Raw genomic sequence first — 19,485 nt, 5'->3', positions numbered from 1 at the left:
AAACCGAGAAGGCTCTGAAGAACAGTATTCTTATCAATTACTGGATTAGGAATGCAATTAAAACTTTCCAAGTTGTAGGAGTGTTGACCGGGTTGAAAATGTTTAGATGAGTAGGTCGACCTGAAGAATTCTGCAAATAATTCCGCAATATCATTATCAGAACTAGCATTCTTGCAACCAAAAGAAAAAGTAGCTGGAAAACCAGATTTTTTCCTCTTGGAATTAACAAAACTGTAAAATCTTTTCGGATTGTTGAAAAACTGAAATTTACAACTGCTTAAGTACAATTTATAACATTGTTGGTTTAGACAATGAAAGTTGCAACGAGCAACCGAATATTTAGAAAAATCGGCAGACGATCCTGATCTCTTGAAGCGTTTATAAAGCCTAGATTTAACATTATTGAGTGTTGTTTTAAACGTGTACTTTATTCGGCTATATTATAAACGGAAGTGAAGTGAGTACAAAAAGAAATTACAATAGTGTATGAACAGGTTACAATAGTGTATGAACAAGTTACAGTACAATGAAATAATACAGGGTTGCATTAGGATTACTTCGCACTCTCCAACACCTGCCCTCGAAGAATTTCGACTTCAACCTCTCAGAAAGTAGTATCTGTCATGCCTAAGCCCGTCATGCATTTGTAGTGCTTCTCGGCTGGTAGTCCCTTCGTTAAGACATCCGCTGGCATATCTTCAGATCGCATGTAGTTTAAAATAATGTCGCCGTTTTGATGCTTCTATCGTATAAAGTGATGACGTACGTCAATATGTTTGGTACGTGAACGGAAAGCGTTATTTTGCACAAGTTTTTGAGCACTCTGGCTGTCGTTAAATATTTCGATAGTTGTGCACTCTTTACCAATCTCGTTCAACATTTCGCGTAGATAAAGTGCCTCTCTAGTAGCTTCACACAAAGCCATATATTCGGACTCTGTGCTTGAAAGAGACACAGTTTTCTGTTTACGAGCTTCCCATGATATAGGTGCTCCAGCTAGAATAAAGGCGTAGCCGGAGTATGATCGTCTGTCCATCATATTTGCACCCCAGTCTGCGTCGACGACCGCATGCAAGTCCACTCCTGTTTGCTTATAAAGGAGACCATAATTCAAAGTGCCTTTAAGGTATCTAAGTATCCGTTTTGTTGCCTTCCAATGCTCCTCGTTGTAGTTGGAATTGAACTGGCTTAAAAAATTAACTGCATAAGCCAAGTCAGGACGCGTTGTCACTGCCAAATATAACAGTGCGCCAATTAAATTCGGATATGGATACTTTTTCATTAGGTCCACATCTGGTTTAGCTGGTTTTTCCAGTTTGAAGTTACAATCTAATGGCGTTTTGATTGGCTTGCAATCTTCCATATGAAATCGTTTCAAAATTTCTAATGCGTATTCGCTCTGACTCAAAAATAAAGATCGGTTTTGCAGATCTTGCCGAAAATTTATACCTAGGCAAGTTTTAACTGGACCTATGTCCTTCATTTGAAAACATTCGGTGAGATATTGTTTAACATCGCTCAACCATATCCGATCGTTTGTGGCAATTAACAAATCGTCGACATATACAGTGATTAACATGAGTTTTAGTTTTATTTTCATAATAAACAAACATGGGTCACGTTCCGAAGGTGTGAACTCCATATTACGTAGTGTGGCGCTTAATTTTTGATACCATTGGAAACCTGATTGCCGTAAACCATATAAGGACTTTTTAAGTTTACATACCGGATTGTTCGCTTTAGCTATATCTGATTTCCATCTTTCAGCTGTGCTTCTAATTTCTCGAGCTTGTTTGACATCCATATTCATTAGTTTTCCTGAAACAACTTTTTGTAAGATTTCACTCAAGTATTCTGGCAATTCCATATACACACTTTGCTCAAGATCACCGTACAAGTAAGCTGTGATCACATCCATTTGATGTACTTGCAAGTTAAGCTCCGCTGCTAGTGCTGATAGCATTCGAATCGAAGTTAATCGAGCTACGGGGGAGTATGTGACATTAAAGTCCTCCCCTGGACGTTGCGAGCACCCTTTTGCCACCAGACGCGCTTTTTTCGTATTGCCATTTTTGGTTCGAAACACAAAACGATTGCCAATAATTTTTCTTTCTGTGGGTCGCTCAACAATATCCCACGTTTTATTTAACATTTGTGCCATATACTCATTTTCAACAGCATTGAGCCATGATGCACCCTCATCGCCATTTACTGCTTCTTGAAATGTTTCTGGGTCATTGGTCAACGCTAGGTTTGCATATTCGCAATCCTCGAAATCATTGCTATTTGCATCGGAGCTTTCGGCAACTTCTTCAGTTGCACTATTTGCCGGTTGTTGATAAACTTTTTTGCGTCGACTAGGTCCCGTGCTTTTAATTAGTTTTGGTCGACCTCTACCGCGTTTTGTGTCTTCAACGCCTTCACGTTCGCTTGAAGATTGTTCAACAACTTCGTCTGACTTACCATATAATTCATCTTTTTTCAATTGCTCGGAGATGTCATCAGACTGAACATAAATTTCATCTTTTTTAGATTGAAGATCAATTTCTAAACCTTCTGACTTTTCATCATTTCGTTTCTTGAACATTTTATCTAGAAATTTAACATCACGACTAACTAAAACTTTTCTTTTGATTGGCGACCATAGGCGATACGCTTTGGCTTCTGTTGAATATCCAACGAGGATACATTCTTCTGAGCGTGATTCAAATTTACTATTTTTACCGTCCTTTTTCAATACGTATGACTTTGTACCGAAAGGTCTCAAATGAATTACTGTTGGGGTTTTTCCCGACCAAATTTTAAGTGGCACTTCGTTTTTCAGTACTTTGGTTGGGCACCTATTTCTTATATAATTTGCGGTGTTAATGGCTTCTGCCCAAAAAACAGCTGGTAAACCTGCCTGCTTCAGCATACACCGAGACATTTCTAAAAGCGTTCTGTTTTTTCGCTCTGCAACACCATTTTGTTGCGGTGTATAGGGAGGAGTCAGGCGGCGCTTAATACAATCATTTAAATAGTTTTGAAAGTCGATGCTCATATATTCCAAGCCGTTGTCAGATTGAAGCATTTTTATTTTCTTCCCTGTAAAATTTTCTGCCGCATTCTTAAATAATTTAAACATTTGCAGAGATTCACTTTTTCGTTTCATAAAATAGACTTCGCTATATCGCGTAAAATCGTCCGTAAAAGTTATAAAGTATTTTGCGCCTGAATGTGAGCGTGATCGCATTGGCCCACAAACGTCAGTGTGGACGATTTCTAACAAATCTGACGTGCGCTGCTCGCTCTGTTTTGGAAAACTTTCCTTTGTTTGTTTTTCGCTAATACAAATTTCACATGTTTGCAGTTTTTCGTTTGTGTCAAATTTTATGCCGTGCACCATGCTTACTACACGCTTCAAATCATTTTCGTTTAAATGACCCATTCGCTCGTGCCAAGTTTGTATATTGATATTTTTCGTTTCAGAAATATTTGCAATAGGTTCAGCGCTTTTAATGTAATACAAATCACCAATTCGCGTAGCTGTTAGAACGCGTTTGTTGTTTTTCACAACAATTGCTTCATCTCGTCGAAAAATTATTTCGTACCCTTTGTCAGCAATTTTTGACACAGACAATAAATTTGTTCGTAGCTCTGCCACGTACATCACTCTTTCGAAGTTGATTCTCTCACTATTTCCCCTTTCGTTGATAGTCGCTTTGACGTTACCAACACCTGTGATGCTAGCTTTGTTGCTGTTCGCCAAGCAGAGAGTTTTGTTTATATCTTTAAATGTTTCGAAGTTTTCTCTATTTGAAGACATATGCGATGAACAGCCACTGTCTAAGCACCAATATTCGTTTAGATTTTTTGCCAACAATGCTGATTCAGAGAAAAAAGATTTTTCGAATTTGCCTTCGTTAGCTTGACGTGCGTTTGAATGCGAATTTGTCTCCTTTTGTTTTGCTCGGCAATTACGTGCAATGTGACCAATTCTACCACATTTGTAGCAATTTCGTTTTTCTTTCACTGCATTTTGCTTGCCGTAAGTGTGGCCACCTTGAGTTTTATTGTAACTCTTACCTTTTGATTGTGCAATTAATCCATTTTGCTCTGTATCAGCCTCTTTGGCTTTTCTGGATTGTTCTTCTTACATTATTTTTACGCGAAGAACGTCTGGCTTGGGCAGCTCATCACGCATCTCTAGGGCACAACGGAATGTTTCGTAGGATTCTGGTAAGCTATACAATAATAAGATTGTCAGCAGATCGTCACCCACAGTGACGTTTATTTCTTTGAGCTTAGCAACTGCATGGAAGAATTCGTTGAGATGCTCACGAACGTTATCCCCTTCCTTCATACGTGCAAGCGCAATACGTTTTAATAGGGTGGCTTTTCGCGCAGGCCCTTTTGATTGAAAAGTTGACTCTAGTTTCTTCCACATATCATGCGCTGTTTCACATTCAGTGACTAAACCCAATTCTGATAGAGACATAGCAAGCGTTATGTCCGCGCAAGCTTTTCGATCGAATCCCTTCCATTTTGCGGCAGCGTTTGCGTCGCTTGGACATGGATTTTCACCCGATGCATAATCCCACAAATCGCACTTTATCAAGATGGCACGCATTTGTAGCTTCCAGCTATCATAATTATCCGCGTTTAGCGGATCAATCCTCACACTTGTCGTGGCCATTTTTTAATAAATCGGCGTAACTATTTTCAGTTACCGATCGCTCAAATTTATACCGAATTTAACTTCTTGAATAAATTACTATTTTCCGAATTTAGGTAGGGCTGGGCCCATAACCTGTTGTTTTAAACGTGTACTTTATTCGGCTATATTATAAACGGAAGTGAAGTGAGTACAAAAAGAAATTAAAAAGGTATTTAATATGAAATATCATCGACAGTCAATGAAGCATGCAACCGAGAAACAAAAATTGCTCTGCGAGGCGGAACGGCAGTCACCTCCCTAGGACCAACAGGTTGCACCACGGAAACTGTCGAAGCAGAAATAGATGTTGGTGTGGATGCAGAAGTTGACGTAGATGCAGGTGATGAACCCACTGTCGAAGCAGAAATTGATGTTGAAGTTGATGTAGATGCAGAAGTTGAAATGTAGCACCCAATTCATTTTCGCGTATGATGTCACTCGCATTTTAAGGCATCGCGCCTAATCAAGCATTCATGTATATCGACGATATTATCGTCATAGGGTGTAGCGAGACACATCATTGTAAAAATTTAGAGAAGGTTTTTGAAACTTGTAGAAAATTCAACTTAAAGCTGAATCCCAACAAATGTAATTTCCTTCGTTCCGAGGTAACTTTCCTAGGACACAAATTTTCCTCGAAAGGATTACTGCCAGACGATTCTAAAATAAATGCGATTAAAAAATGTACAAAGCCTACTGACAAAGATGCCGTTCGGCGCTTTGTCACCTTTGCAAACTACTATAGACGATTTATTCCGAATTTCGCATTGCTGGCAGCACCTCTCAATCGTTTGAGTAGGAAAAAAGTGGACTTTGTTTGGGACGAAGCTTGTGAAGTTGCTTTTTCGAAATTGAAATTAGCTCTAATGTCTCCTCAAATTTTACAGTATCCTGACTTTAGTAAAGAGTTCATAATTACAGTTGATGCTTCAAAAGTTGGATGCGGTGCTATATTAAGTCAACAGCATGAAGATGCTGACTTACCAATCTGTTTTGCTTCAAAATCTTTTAACAAAGCAGAACAGAAAAAACCTATCATTGAGTTAGAACTTTTAGCAATATATTTCGCAATTAAACAATTTCGTCCGTACGTTTACGGTACACATTTTATAGTAAAGTCCGACCATCGACCATTAGTTTATCTTTTTAATATAAAGGATCCGTCATCCAAACTTACAAGAATAAGATTAGAACTTGCAGAATATAATTTTACAATAGTATACGTTAAAGGCAAATCGAACGTTGTGGCTGACGCGCTTTCACGAATAACGATAGACGAAATAAAAGACTCGACGAAACATGTTTTAGCAGTTACAACAAGGTAAAATCAAGACAGACAAAACCACAAAATTACGACAAACCCAAGACAGACGAAAGTAGTGAGACACAAGCAGTACAGGTTTACGACAAATTTTCGTACGATTTCTCGAAGAAAATACCGCGAGTTAAAACACAAATAACCTACGATAAAAGCGACCAAATTTCAAATTTTCAACTATGTGCACATTTAAAACACAAAAAAATCGAGTTACTTAATTTTGCGAATGCCTACGAAATAACGAATTTAGATGAGTTACTTTTGAGGCTTGAAAAAGTAGCCGACATTCACAAGATTAAGCAGTTAGAATGGCCAAAAAATGATACATTTTTCAAATATTTCACAATCACAAATTTAAAAGATAGAGGAAATCAAATTTTAAAAAGTTTACAAATTATACTAATAGACCCAGTAGAAACAGTAACAGAGAACGACAAAAAACAGAAACTGATGACAATTTTTCACGATGACCCACTTCTAGGCGGACACTGCGGTACGAAATAACTATATGCAAAATTGAGAACTAAATACTATTGGAAATATATGAGTCGTGATATAACTAAATTCGTAAAAAATTGCAATAAATGTCTTTTAAATAAAGCGAAACCTAAAACAAAAGAACAATTAGTTATCACACCTACACCTTGCAAACCATTTGATATTTTAATAATAGATACAATAGGACCTTTACCAGAATCCAAATATGGTAACAGGTTCGCAGTTACCATGATTTGTGATTTAACTAAATATCTGGTAACAGTTGCAATACCAGATAAATCAGCTAAAACAGTAGCATCAGCAATTTTTGAGAGCTTCATTTTAAATTACGGAATAATGAAATCCATTAGATCTGATTTAGGAACAGAGTTTAAAAATGAAGTATTTTTCGAATTAACCAAACTTTTAAATATTAAACATGATTTTTCAACGGCCTACCACCATGAAACGGTTGGTTCAATTGAAAGAAATCATTGAGTTTTTAATGAATATTTAAGGGCATACCTAGATGAAACATTTTCCGATTGGGACACATACCTGAAATACTTCACATTTTTCCATAACACAACAACACATGCAGCTTTCAATAAACAATTTACTCCCTTTGAGTTAGTATTTGGGAAAAAGGCTACATTGCCACACGAATTAAAAAAAGAACAAATAGATCCCATTTATAACGTGGAAAACTATAGTAAAAAAGTCAAATTTAGAATGCAAAAATCACATGAATTGGCAAAACATTAATTAAATAAGCATAAAATTCAAACTAAAACACATTTTGATAAAACGGCACGTCCGTTATCTATCCAAGTAGGCAACAAGGTTCTTTTACAAAAATAGCCTCATCAAAAACACGAAAATATATATCAAGGTCCATTTACGGTAACTAAAATAGACGGGCCTAATGCAACAATTTTTGATGAAACAAATAAAAAGGAAAAAGAAGTACACAAAAATCGACTTATAAAAATAAAGTAATATTTTATAAAAAAAAAAATCCAAAATATTCTAATAATTTAATTGTTAGGTAAATCAGCACTGTTAAATAGCCAAGAAGGCACACAAAAAAAATCTTGAAAAAAAAACTAATTTAAAATGTATATACTTATATTTTTCTAATGTAAAATCAAGAAAATGAAAATTCAAAGTTAAATTGTATTATCAAAAATTACAGAACCAAAAAATAATCACTAATGTATAATGTAATGTTAACTATTTAAATAGTATCTAAGAAATTTATTTCCTATGAAAATGAAAAATTTAATATAAACCAAATCGTTATACTAAATTGAATATGTACAATTTGTAAAAAAATTTTTTATTTTTTTTTCTAATATATATGTTAATATAAATGTAAGAAGAGGAAATTCATACAATCTATATGTACATAAAAGAGAAAAAAAATACAAAAACGTAAATTCAAAAACCCTAATGTAAAATTAGGTAACAATAAAAATTTAAAATTGCTTCTAATGAACGAATTCAAAAGGAAGGTACACCCTAATATATTCGTTCATTGGAACCAATTAACTATATAGAATGCAAAAAGAAGAATGTGGCAAAAATGATCAATTTGCCAAATTCCTCTTTTTTCAAAGGAAGGGTGATATAGCATTAGCAACATGATAGTAAGGTATCTTATGTGGTTGGGGCTTTAGTTGTACTTGACAGGCGCACGCAGTGGCAACACGCATGGCAAGTACAACTGCAGCCAACGTCACACAAAGAAAGAAAAAAAGAGAAATAATAAAATACGAGCGGCATTCCAATTTTGACCGATATTGTGTATAGTAAAAACTTTCGCGAATAAAATTAAAACTAAGAAATAAACATTTTGAGTTCTTTCATTTTATTGAAAGTAATAAATATATTTGATGCCCTGGCAGGGAAAGCCCCCTCTGTTAGTATAATTATTGAAACCTTAAAAGTGGCAACAATTTGGAGGCGGCGTCCTCCCAAAAGAAGGAGCGTTGAAAAGGTAACGCCGCGAGGCGGACGTGATACGGCGGCTTCCATTTTGGAACGCCACACAACACTTTTTGAGAAAATCGGTTTTTTATATGAAAACACTTATAATGTTAATAAATTCTGTACTAATAATTTGTATTTTTAGGGAATAATGGATCTAGAAATTATACTTGAGGACAACATTTTTGATGCATCTTTGGAAACAACGCAGCAAAGTGAAATATCCAGAAGTAAACAATTAATAAGTTCGATGAATTGTCATTTAACTAATTTCACCTTATTTACTTTCAGCTCAAACAAATTTAGCTCCGAAAAGGAAAGTTTTCGAAGTGAGCACAGCATATAACGACCGACAGGAAAACTACAATAAAAGTATTGTAAATTCATTACGATTTTCCTTAATATTTTGCTAATAATACTTCCGATTTACAGAAAATCGAGACATCCTCCAAGAAATTATAGCCAATCAGCGGACGATCTTGGAAAGGCTTGATATGCTGGAGAAAGCAGCTAATGAAAATGTAAATGTAAAACCATTTAATTCTAGTTCAAAAACGGTTTTGAAAATCTTCATACAAATTCAAAAAAATGTCTTTGAAATTTTCAGAATCTTTTTGAATATGTAGTTTTTTAGTCCAATCAATTTTGGAACAACAAAGTACTTGCTTAAAGTACCGAAATTCGCATTGATTTTTTTGCGAAGGGTGCTTTTTATTTTCTTCCATTAAATGTGTAAAATTTAGTTCTTTACTTCGTTAGATTAAACTTAATTGGACAACAAAACTGCATTCACAAAAAAATTTATAAAGTTCTGGGAATCAATTTGGAAATTTGAATGACGATTTTTGAACCTTTTTAAATTTTTCGAAATGTTTTTTAAAATAGATTAAATGTATATCAGTATGTATACTGCGTTTCATATTTATAACCTCATCAGAATTTGCATGTTTATGTGTGTTCTTAAAACTTCTAGATTGAAAAACTTTCAAACCTCTCAAAAAAAATCTGGAAATAGGTGTTTGCAGCCCATTCAATTCTATTATAACAAGGTGCAAGTTTCAAGTGGTTTAATAATCTCCATGAATTTTTACAATTTTTTTTTTTTCAGAAATCATCCATTTTTTATATATAAAAATAAATGCTGATCTTACGTTTTATAGCGGAAATGTTACAAAAAAATTTAAGGAGATTATTAAACCACTTGAAACTTGCTGCTTATTATAATAGAAGAGGATTTTTATTTGAGAGGTTTGAAAGTTTTTCAAATATGTTTACAAATTTTCCAGAAGTTTTAAAATATACACAAAAAACTTAGAACATAGATTTATATTGATTTCAGCTAAGATTTCTATGAGAAAAATATTGTAGTTAAAAGGAAATTATATAAATGTTTAAAACATGCATATTCTGGCGCGGTTATAAAAATGAAACAGAGTATATCTGCATATTTCATACTTCATACTCACATTTTTGCATTAGATCTATGATAGATCTGCCATAACGGCACAAAGTAAATCACTGCGGGAATGCAAAGTGATTTTGGCGAAGCTACGACATTCTGTGGGCCGTTTGGTGGGAGAAGTCGAAAATACCATTCAAGTCGAGATAGCGGCTCTATTGTCTATTTCCACTATAGACGCGTTACTTGATTTCGAAAACAAATTGAAGTCAAAAGAATATGCAAACGAAACGTAGCTTTAGTAGACCTTTGTTGATAAAAATATTTAAAATTTTCAAAATTCACAGAAAATATATTTGTATAAAGTTAAAGGAGAAAATTCAACAATTGACCAGGTGTTCCGAAAAATAATTTCAGACGATGTCATAATTTTATTTAACCTAAACGGCAGGAAGCAAAAAAGAGCGGTTAATAAGTTGATGCTTGTTAACGAAATTTTATTTGGTATTTTTGTATGTTAAGATTCGGGGGCTAAGATACTTGGCTTGGATATCATAAGTGGTTTCAGGCTCTGGATCTGGGACTGATTTCAGTCTTAGACCGGCCATAGTGACGAATGTCACGCGTGATTAGTTTTCACGTCCTGCAGGAGGTGCCCCTGCTTCTACTGATAATGGCGGGTCTAGAGAGGACAACTCGATAAAACCCGCACCCCCTTAGTCATTATGCCGAGCTCAGGGGAGGGAGGACTCTTTAAGAGTCAAGATCGGTACATAACGGTGACGAACTGGACTGTTTTAGGGCTTTGATTTGACATTAAATTTGGACTTGATGACTTTGGGCTGGTAGGTGCGGTATTCTGCCACTTTAGTAGGTCGGGGTGAAACCCTACCGAAATGGCTGGTAGGCTAATGCTGCACCTGCCCACGTCCCGTTAAAACCGTGGCGGGCCTCAAGGTACGTTCCAGCTCCGTCGCCGTTAAGTTGGTGGTGTAGGTGCGGTTGAAGATTTTCCCGCTTCGCGTCCGGTCTGGCTCTGAACGCATTACTCATAAGGTAATGCGTCAACCCTCGCGTGGCCTCCCTGCGTAGCATAGATAACCACGAGACCGTTAAAGGGCGACTACACAATCGGCTCCGGATAGCGGCCTTGAGGGGGGACTTTTTTAGAATGGGCAAGACTAATACGAATCCGCCAAGGATGAGGTGCGGAAGAAGAGCGCTTTTGGTGGAAATCCGTCAAATCTATCTTCAGCACTCTAAGGCGGCTTCCGCAAATTTGTTGCTCTGCCTTGAAAAAGGCGGAGTGGATATAGTCCTTGTCCAGGAGCCGTGGCTGAGTAGTAACGGCAGTAAGATTTCTGGATTAAGGACTGGAAAATTCAACACCTTGGTGCATGGGGAGGCAAGTAGGCCTAGATCCTGTGTGCTTGTTAAAAAAGAGATTAAAGCTTTTATTCTCTCTAATTTCAGCAATGCTGACGTAACCACGGTCTGCCTCGAGCGAGGAAGTAATGAAATGTGGGTGGTCTCAGCGTACATGCCCCACGGGGACGTAGAGGGACCACCACCTGCGATACTGGGTGAAATCACCGCTGAAGCAAGGCGGAGAGGTGTTGGCGTGATCATCGGTGCCGATGCTAATGCCCATCATAGCATTTGGGGAAGCTCGGATACCAACACTAGAGGTGAGTCTTTATTTACTTTTATTGTAGATGAGGGACTTTGTATATGTAATAGGGGGAATGACCCGACTTTTATTACTGCGGTAAGGGAGGAGGTCCTGGACCTCACCCTGGTTAGTAGAGAACTGGAAGGTCGGATATCTGGATGGAGGGTTCTCAACGGGCACTCCTTCTCTGATCACCGATATATTCAGTTCTCAGTGAACGAAGAACGTCCTGGTAAAATATCTTTTAGGAACCCTAAAAGTACTAACTGGGACTTGTATTGTAGGACGCTGGGAGAGCTACTGCCTGCGGTGCCTATCATTAGTTCGGGCCAGTCCGAATCTGAGATAGACGTTCTGGTGGAAAACTTCAACTCGGCAAGCAATAGCGCCTTTCAGCTGTCCTGCCCATTGAAAACTTACAGCGGGAAGGGCAAGCCGCCCTGGTGGTCGGATTCCCTTGACGACCTAAGAGCGTCCAGTCGGCGGCTCTTCAACAGAGCCAGGAGGAGTAAATTACCCTCGGACTGGGAGCTCTATAAGGTGAGTCTGGGGATTTATAAATATGAAATAAGGATAGCCAAGCGAGATGCATGGCGAAGCTTCTGCGAAAACGTAGAAGGCTGCAATGAATCCGCGAGATTTAGAAAAATACTCTCTAGGAACCCCGCTCCTCTGGGGTATCTGAGAGATGATGGTGGGGACTGTTCGATGAGTAGCGAGGGGTCCCTAAGGCTTTTACTGGACAATCATTTTCCCGATGCCCCAGTTGCGCAGGTATCTTCGCCTGCATGGTCGGCGGTCGTTGGCCATGCAGAAGTGCCTGCCATTCCAATACGGGAAAGTCAAATAACCTGGGCTATAGGGTCGTTCAAGCCCTATAAGTCTCCGGGCCCGGATGGAATCATTCCTGCGCAGCTTCAAAGGTCTTTGGGGATTTCCTGCCGCTGGTTGGCCATCATATATACTAACTGCCTCAGGCTTAACTATATCCCGAAGTCTTGGCACACGGTTGGGGTTATTTTCATTCCAAAGGCCGGCAGAAGCTCTCATGTATCACCTAAGGATTTCAGGCCTATCAGTCTCTCGTCGTTTCTTCTTAAGACGTTTGAGCGGTTGATTGACCTGTACCTACGGGAAAGGATACCTCGGGGGTTACTGTCGGCTTCACAGCATGCGTACTGCAAGGGCAGATCGACGGAAACGGCTCTCCATTCGATTGTAAAGCAAATAGAGGGGTCCCTAGAACACAAAGAGTATGCTCTGGGTGCCTTTCTAGACATCGAGGGAGCTTTTAACAATGTCTTACCGGTGGCAATCGAAAGAGCTCTGGTGGGTTTAGGAGTCGAGGAGGCTCTGGTTGAATTTATTAGCAAACTTCTATGCGGCAGAATTGTCGCAGCGGAGTGGGGAGGGGCCATAATTAAGAGGAAGGTGTGCAGGGGCACGCCACAGGGGGGTGTCCTATCTCCTCTCCTCTGGGTTGTGGTAGTCAACGAGCTTCATGTATAGCTGGAAGCCAATGGTTGTCGGGTGGTTGCCTATGCAGATGACCTCGCTATCCTAGTCAGAGGCAAATTTCTGGGCACCCTGCGCGATGTTCTGCAGGGCCACCTGGATACTGTGGCTAGGTGGGCTGAATCATGTGGATTGGCGGTCAGCCCGGGAAAAACGGAATTGGTCCTTTTCACAAGGAGATATAAGATGCCCGAATTCAGAACTCCCTCGATTGGAGGGGTACCGTTGGTACTTTCTGATAGGGTTAAATATTTGGGGATTGTTTTGGACAAGAAACTGTCCTGGAGACCCAATGTGGAAGATCGGGCAAGGAAGGCCGCCATTGCCTTGTACTGCTGCAGAGGAGCTATCGGGAAGAGATGGGGACTCTCGCCAAGAATAGTACACTGGCTTTATGAGATGGTGGTCAAACCGATTCTGCTATATGGGGTGCTGGTCTGGTGGAAAGCACTGGACACAGCGAGCACCTCCAAAATGTTAGCGTCAGTGCAACGGACGGCGCTGATCGGTATCAGTGGCGCTCTCAGAACAACACCTACCTTGGCACTGAACGTCATGCTGAACATATACCCAGTAGATATTGCGGGAAAGGCGGCCGCGGCAAGGTCGTTGGTCAGGTTTCGTGATGTGGGATATAGACTTTCTGACCGCGGACACTCTAGCCTTCTTACCAGTTTCGACTTCATCCCGGACAGAACGGACTACTGTATGCCGATAACTGCTCCCTATGCAACCTTCACCCCAGTTATTCCAGAGAGAGAGGATTGGGGAAGAGGAATTATCTGGGTCATGGGACCGGTTAACTTGTTCACGGATGGGTCGAAGCTGGATGGAAAGGTTGGTGGGGGGGTCTTTTGTCAAGAGCTAAATTTAAGCCGCAAGTTTAAGTTGGCTGATCACTGCAGTGTATTCCAAGCGGAAATTGCTGCGATTAAGGATGCGGTGGATGGAATGCTATCCAGTGCTACCACGGTTAGGGAATTTAACATCTACTCTGATAGCCAAGCAGCTATCAAGGCCTTGATCTCAACCTGGCCTGGGAGTGCCTGACCACGCTTGCGATTGCATCGAATTATTTTACAATTAAGATTATCTGGGTCCCGGGCCATAGTGATATCCCGGGTAACTGTCAAGAGGATCTCTTAGCCCGCATCGGTACAACTGAACCGGATGAAGATGGCTGTAGGGATTTCGGGATCCCGCTGGCCACCTGTGGATTGCTCCTCCATAGCTGGGCCTCGAATCAGCTCAGCATACGTTGGGCGGATACCACGTCTTGCAGGGTAGCAAGATCTTTCTGGCCAAAAGTGGATGGCAGGAGGTCTGCTGAAATAATTGGGTTCACTAAGGCTCACCTATCAATGGTCATTGGGGTTTTGACAGGGCACTGTCCCATGGGTATCCATGCGGTACGTCTCAATATACTGGAAACTCCATCCTGCTGCAGCTGTATGGAGGATGATGAGGTGGAATCACCAAATCACTTTATGCTGGATTGTCCAGCTTTTGCTAGAACTAGGCGAAAGTACTTCGGTCTCGACTCACTTGGATCTCCCGAGGATATATCCGAAGTTGAGATCGGTATCATTCGGAGCTTTATCGTTGCTACCCAACGATTCTCTAAGTAGCTAGATCTAAGTCACCGTTATTTTTGGTGTATGTGGTATCACAACGGACCTTCGTGTTGTCCAAGTGAGCTATCCTTATCAGGGCAGCTACCACCTAACCCATCCTATCCTATCCTATGTTAAGATTCATATCGTCGGTTTTTGATGTAAGGCAGCTAAATTCGTTACTTAGTTGTAATCATTCCTTTAATTATTGTTGCCACTTGAAGGCAATGTGTCCTGGAACTAGTAACATAATTTCATCACATTTAGTGTAACTAACTTAATATTTAGTTTACTTTCAATATCATTTGTTTTTGCACTCTAAGACGACGATATGTGTCTTATATGTTATCCTTTTAATCACAATTCCATTCTCATATTTTTTCTTTCAGAAGTATACAGTACCGGGTATAAGTATTGGCACAGAATTTTCGCAGTTTTCATCAAGTTTTGCTTCCGTGAAAAATTATAATTAATATTAAGATATTACGTGTATATTGGCACATTTTTTTATAAAAAAGGCGAAAATAATTTGGAAAAGCAAAACCTGGTGAATAGTACAAAAAGTTCATTTTCCAATACTTAAGTGTGGCACTATATTTTATTATGAATCTACTCTATTTCTTTCTTTATATATTTTTGTAGACGTATTTTAATTGGAAGGACGCCCTGCCTTTGATAAAGCCTTGAGAAAATGCATAGAACTGAGCCACAACAGGTGGCGACAAAAGCAGTTATTTCTTCGCCGAGCTGCTGTCAACGAGTGAGAACGTTTATAATTTTTGCTCAAATTTCAATCAGTTTCTCCAACCCTTCTGTAATTTCAGACTTGGTATTCAAGGGGTTGTGTAGCGCAATATATAGCTTCTCCAACCCAATTGTCAACCTCACCTTCGAGCGGCGAATCCCGTTTCACTAACAGACGAGGCTCTGGCGACCCCAAGCTCCTCATGGAACTTGGGGGTGGGGAGGGAGGGATGGCCTGAAGGTTCAATGTGGCCATATAAATCGTTCCCGAGATGGTGCTGTGTTACCGGAGCGTATCGGATCTGTATCCGTCAAGGAACCATCACATCGATAACACTCCCCAAAGCCTTCGGGGAGTAACCTAATCGCTACAACAACAACAACAACAACAGTGAGAACGTTTCTTTCGTAAAGGCTTTAGACTAATTTATCATTAATTAATTACCTGTTTAACTTTATTATTTGTTTTCGTACTTGGCTTTAAAACGTTTGTTTATTGAATGAATTACTGTTTACTTAAATAATTAATTTCTTCATAATTCTAACGTAATTAATCAATTTTGACTTTCAAACCTTTTTAATACCAAATTGCTATATATTCAAAACATAATGTAAATAATTTAATAGATTATTTATTAACTTTAATAATTTATTTATTAACTTTGAAAAAGTATACTTAATTTTACTATAATATTAAATATTGTTAATTTCATAAAAAATAGCTTAATCAATTAATCATCTTATCTCTGAAACTTTATTAAAAACCAGAGTGTAATTAATTATATTAACATTGAACGATAACTTATAATTTGATTTTCATAATTACTCAACTAATTATATTAATTTTGAAGCTCAACTAAAATGTGTACTTGCAAACTATAAATAAAAATTTAATTAGTTGAGTTTCATACTTGAATATTTCTAAAAATTCTTATTGAAAACCATTTTTAAAAATTCTTATTGAAAACTAATAAATTCACACAAAGATAAGATAATTAATTTAACTAGCTTATAACTTCTAAAATATAAAATTTTTTAAACGATGTCATAATTAATTACTTTTTATAACTATGACTTAATTAATTAACTTGACTTGCACTTAATTATTAATTAAATTACGTTACCATTGGAAAGATAATTTAAATAGTTGTATATCATAACTTATTTTAAATTTTATTAATAACAACCCAATTAATTAAATCTATTTTACCTTACTCTAATATATCGCATTTAATACTACGTTAAGTGCCAAGGATTAGACTTGTTAATAAACTAAGTAATGCTAACCGCATTTAAAAAAAAATTTCCTATAAATATTAAATCTTAATAACTACTAAACTATGAATGTAATAAAGTACTGTGCTATTTAAAATGTTCCTCCCTAACTGTCCACTTTCATCCAATTAACTTAATTTTTTTAATGTACTAAATATATAGAAATGCAAAAATTAATTAAAATATTGATTTTATAATATAATAAAATAAAATATTCCTTTTTATATTTAATAAATTAATTACTAATCTTGTATTAAACGAAACAACAATTAATGATTTTAGTTATTACTTATTTTTCTTTATTATAACATTATAACTTAATATAATAAAGAACAGAAATATATTACAAAATAAAATAATAATTTATTCCAAATTTTTATACTCAGTTGAGCAGAGCTCACAGAGTATATTAACTTTGATTGGATAACGGTTGGTTGTACATATATAAAGGAATCGAGATAAATATAGACTTCCATATATCAAAATCATCAGTATCGAAAAAAAATTCGATTGAGCCATGTCCGTCCGTCCGTCCGTCCGTCTGTCCGTTAACACGAAAACTTGAGTAAATTTCGAGGTATCTTGATGAAATTTGGTATGTAAGTTCCTGGGCACTCATCTCAGGTCGCTATTTAAAATGAACGATATCGGACAATAACCACGCCCACTTCTCCGAAAAATCGAAAAAGTGCGATAATTCATTACCAAATATGTATTAAGCGATGAAACTTGGTGAGGTGAGTTGAACTTATGACGCAGAATAGAAAACTAGTAAAATTTTGGACAATGGGCGTGGCACCGCCCACTTTTAAAAGAAGGTAATTTAGAAGTTTTGCAAGCTGTAATTTTGCAGTCGTTGAAGATATCATGATGAAATTTGGTAGGAACGTTACTCTTATTACTATATGTCTGCTTAATAAAAATTAGCAAAATCGGAGAACGACCACGCCCACTTTTCAAAAAAAATTTTTTTATAATTCAAATTTTAAAAGAAAAGTTAATATCTTTACAGTATATAAGTAAATTATGTCAACATTCAACTCCGGTAATGATATGTTGCAACAAAATTCAAAAACAAAAGAAAATTTCAAAATGGGCGTGGCTCCACCCTTTTCCATTTAATTTGTCTAGGATAATTTTAATGCCATAAGTCGAACAAAAATTTACCAATCCTTGTGAAATTTGGTAGAGGCTTAGACTCTAGGACGATAACTGTTTTCTGTGAAAAAGGGCGAAATCGGTTGAAGCCACGCCCATTTTTTATACACAGTCGGCCGTCTGTCTTTCCGCTCGGCCGTTAACACTATAACTTGAGCAAAAATCGATATATCTTTACTAAACTCAGTTCACGTACTTATCTGAACTCACGTTGTATTGGTGTAAAAAATGGCCGAAATCCGACTATGAACACGCCCGCTTTTTCAATATCGAAAATTACGAAAAATGAAAAAATGCCATAATTATATACCAAATACGAAAAAAGGGATGTAACATGGTAATTGTATTGGTCTATTGACGCAAAATATAACTTTAGAAAAAAACTTGGTAAAATGGGTGTGACACCTACCATATTAAGTAGAAGAAAATGAAAAAGTTTTGCAGGGCGAAATCAAAAGCCCTTGGAATCTTGGAAGGAATACTGTTCGTGGTATTACATATATAAATAAACTAGCGGTACCCGACAGATGATGTTCTGGATCACCCTGGTCCACATTTTGGTCGATATCTCGAAAACGCCTTTACATATACAACTAAGGGCCACTCGCTTTTAAAACCCTCATTAATACCTTTAATTTGATACCCATATCGTACAAACACATTCTAGAGTCACCCTTGGTCCACGTTTATGGCGATATCTCGAAAATGCGTCCACATATAGAACTAAGGCCCACTCCTTTTTAAAATACTCATTAACACCTTTCATTTGATACCCATATCGTTCAAAAAAATTCTAGAGTCACCCCTGGCCCACCTTTATGGCGATATCTCGAGAAGGCATCCACCTATAGAACTAAGGCCCACTCCCTTTTAAAATACTCATTAACACCTTTCATTTGATACCCATATCGTACAAACAAATTCTAGAGTCACCCCTGGTCAACCTTTATGGCGATATCTTGAAAAAGTGTCCACCTATAGAACTAAGGCCCACGCCCTTTTAAAATACTCATTAACACCTTTCACTTGATACCCATATCGTACAAACAAATTCTAGAGTCACCCCTGGTCCACCTTTATGGCGATATCTCGAAAAGGCGTCCACCTATAGAACTAAGGCCCATGCCCTTTTAAAATACTCATTAACACCTTTCATTTGATACCAATTGTACGAGATTGAGTCGGTGCAGTTCGATTAGTATGTGCTGGCCGCCTTATGTATTACCGTCTACTCAAAGTATCATCTCTATGTGTTTTTCATTGTCATAACAGAATAATAATCATACGATTGTGCCGTTGTTTTCTTTTCGTATAAAAGGCCGGTTGGCTACAATAAAGTGTTCAGTTATCTTTCTATCTTGTCTAATTCGCTTCTTTGGATTTATCATACATTTTTTGGTGCCTCCTGTGAGGAGTGCAAACGCGGTAATTGTTTTCAGTATTTTTAAAATCGTATATGTTTGTATAGTCGCGTTTAGTTTACTTGTTTAATTTAACTAAAATTTGCGAACTACCAAATTTGCAAGCGTACAACCATGGCAGCAATCAACATAAGGATATCCGCAAGGAGCAGTATTTTGCGCATCAAAGCAGAGGTGGAAGCTGAAGGGTATAGCCCGGACGGTGTAC

The sequence above is a fragment of the Eurosta solidaginis genome, chromosome X (genome assembly GCF_040869045.1).
Source record: "Eurosta solidaginis isolate ZX-2024a chromosome X, ASM4086904v1, whole genome shotgun sequence".
NCBI classification, from domain to species: domain Eukaryota; kingdom Metazoa; phylum Arthropoda; class Insecta; order Diptera; family Tephritidae; genus Eurosta; species Eurosta solidaginis.
This window is presented reverse-complemented; position numbering follows the sequence as displayed.